The sequence below is a fragment of the Eschscholzia californica genome, unplaced genomic scaffold, assembly GCF_041429995.1.
Source record: "Eschscholzia californica isolate CP2 unplaced genomic scaffold, dmEscCali1.0.p SCAF_103, whole genome shotgun sequence".
In the NCBI taxonomy this organism is placed as follows: domain Eukaryota; kingdom Viridiplantae; phylum Streptophyta; class Magnoliopsida; order Ranunculales; family Papaveraceae; genus Eschscholzia; species Eschscholzia californica.
Genome location: NW_028238203.1, coordinates 32501 through 35243, shown reverse-complemented (window position 1 = coordinate 35243; position 2743 = coordinate 32501).

The following is a 2743-nucleotide window of genomic DNA, read 5'->3' as shown; positions in this document are numbered from 1 at the left end:
TGAGCGTTCTGAAAAAGCTTTAGTTAAGTTCTATAAAAAAGAAGATTCCTTAGTTCCTTCCCCAATGCTAATAAAGCATTAATTCTTTTCAGTTCATTTCAAAATACTTCAATTGGTACGCGCAAGAAATAGGCCAATTCAGCAGCTTTTTGTTCAATTTCTCGCGGAGTCAAATTCTCATCAGTCCGAGTCAAAGGAATGGCTCCCTGGCCTCTGATTTCCATATAAAGGACACGACGAGGAAAAATACCCTCTTTAATTTCTATTCTAATCGACTGGACATCTCTCATAAGGAATCGAAGAAAGATACGACGATTTAGCCCAGGAAATCCCCAACGAAAAATACACACTATTCCTTCTTTTCTATCGAATCGGTCATAACCACTACCTACATTCCACGAAATTGTGCACCACAAATAGGAACTAATGAACAGACCTGCGATCCCATAGAAGGACATCACGATCCCTTGTGGAAAAAAAAGGATTTGCTGAGACGGGAATAAGGATATCAGATTCCTACCAAGATAACTAGAAGCTCCAACCAATAAGAATCCTAGTGAACCGAAAAGAAGGATACAGGCCCAGCAGAAATTACTTGTTTTTCGAGACCCCGTTATAAGTTCTATCCATATACGTTCTGATCGCCAGTTCATACTAGATCCAGTTGCATTTTATTGGAATTGAGAGAATAACCCAAATGAATTTGACTTTTCTTTTTTTGTTCCCGAAGTAACTCTCAGCAACTAGCACTATTATGATATGATGTGAACTATTAGGAATAATTCATCGAATTGCTTAGATATAAAAGCATCTGCTTCATATGATCCTCCTATGGATATCTACACACAAATAGATACATTGAGTTTCCATTTTCTACATCTGCTGATCCATTTTAAAATAGCTATAATGAATGCATTGATCCATATATCATGTTTCCACGTGTATAAGAGCTCTTTCATTTGTGTTCGGAGGAAGCCGCATGTTGGGTTGTACCATATTACACTAAGTAGATATCTGTATTATGATCAAGTCCAAGTCTTGAAATAAATTGATGGTATTTTGTCCCATCGGATCTAGACAATCTTGTTTTTTTGAACATGAAGAAATAAAGAAGCCATTGCAAGTGCCGGAAATACTAGGCCCACTAAAGGCACAAAAATTGAGGGTAAATTGAGAGTTGTCATAGAATGGATACCTCGATTTAATATTTGTACCTTTTATAAGGATATCTTATGATAAGTATATCTATTATAAGTATAGAATAATAAGTGCAAGGAATGGAGAACTAACTAAGTATACCTATTCACCTTTATAACTGAAATATATATATGATAATCCACTTTCTTATTCTTCTTCTCTTGTCCTTATCTTCTAATAAAGAACGAAAGAGTTTCTTACAAATTCCCCAAAAAGGATTCGTTAGAATCCTATCCAACAGAGATTCCTCGTAAAAATGTGAGTTCTCAGTAGATATAGAAATATGCAAGATTTCTATTCTAAAATTTTCTATATTTGAATTATTCTAGATCTATAATACGGTTGATAGCTACTTCCTGATTACGAATCATGAATATAGGTATAAAAAAACAGATTTGTAGGAAAAAAAGGAATTATCCGAAACTTCTTATTCTTTCTACAAAGAGATCTTATGCCCGTAAGGAAAACAACATTCTTCTTATTTTTACTTTACTTGGGGGTTCCGATAAACTAAATATATAAACTAAATACTTGTTCGCCACAAATAAAATAACTGAATTGAATGCTCTACTTGATTGAAATTGAATTTTGATTCACGGGAAAGAAACCGTGAAGCTGAAATAACTCACTCAGAACACTTTTTAAAGGATTACGTGGTACGATTGGGTCCAATAAGCCCTTATGGAATAAATACTCAGCCGCTTGGGAACCATCAGGTACGGTCTTATTCAATGTTTGTTCAATTACTCTTTTACCCGCAAATGCAATGTAGGCATTGGGTTCGGCAATAATGATATCTCCCAACATACCAAAACTGGCTGTCACCCCACCGGTTGTAGGAGATGTAAGGATTGATACATAGAATAACTTTTTATTTGATTGATAATTATATGAAGCAGAAGATATTTTAGCCATTTGCATCAAGCTCAAACTCCCTTCTTGCATGCGTGCTCCTCCGGAAGCACACACTATAATAAGAGGTAGAGATTTCTTATTAGCATACTCGATCAAACGGGTGATTTTCTCGCCTACTACGGATCCCATACTGCCCCCCATGAACTGAAAATCCATAACCCCAATTGCTACGGGAATACCATTTAGTTGGCCTATGCCTGTTTGAATAGCCTCAGTTAACCCTGTTTTTCTTTGATAAGAATCGATACGATCTTTATAAGGTTCCTCTTCTGAATGAAATTCAATGGGGTCCATAGAAACCATGTCTTCATCCATAGGATCCCAAGTGCCCGGATCAATCAAAAGTTCGATTCTATCTGAACTACTAATTTTCAAATGATATCCACATTGTTCACAAACATTTAGTTTTGACCTAAAAAATTTCTTATAATTTAATCCATAACAATTTTCGCATTGAACCCACAAATGCCTGTATTTTTTATTTATATCGAGATCATTATACCTTCTTCGCATATTTAAATCACTTCTATTTGTGCTAGTTCTTATACTGGAACTTTCATTGTCACTACTATTTACACTTTCATTACAAATGAAACTATACATGTAACTGTCACTGTAATTGTCGCTACCG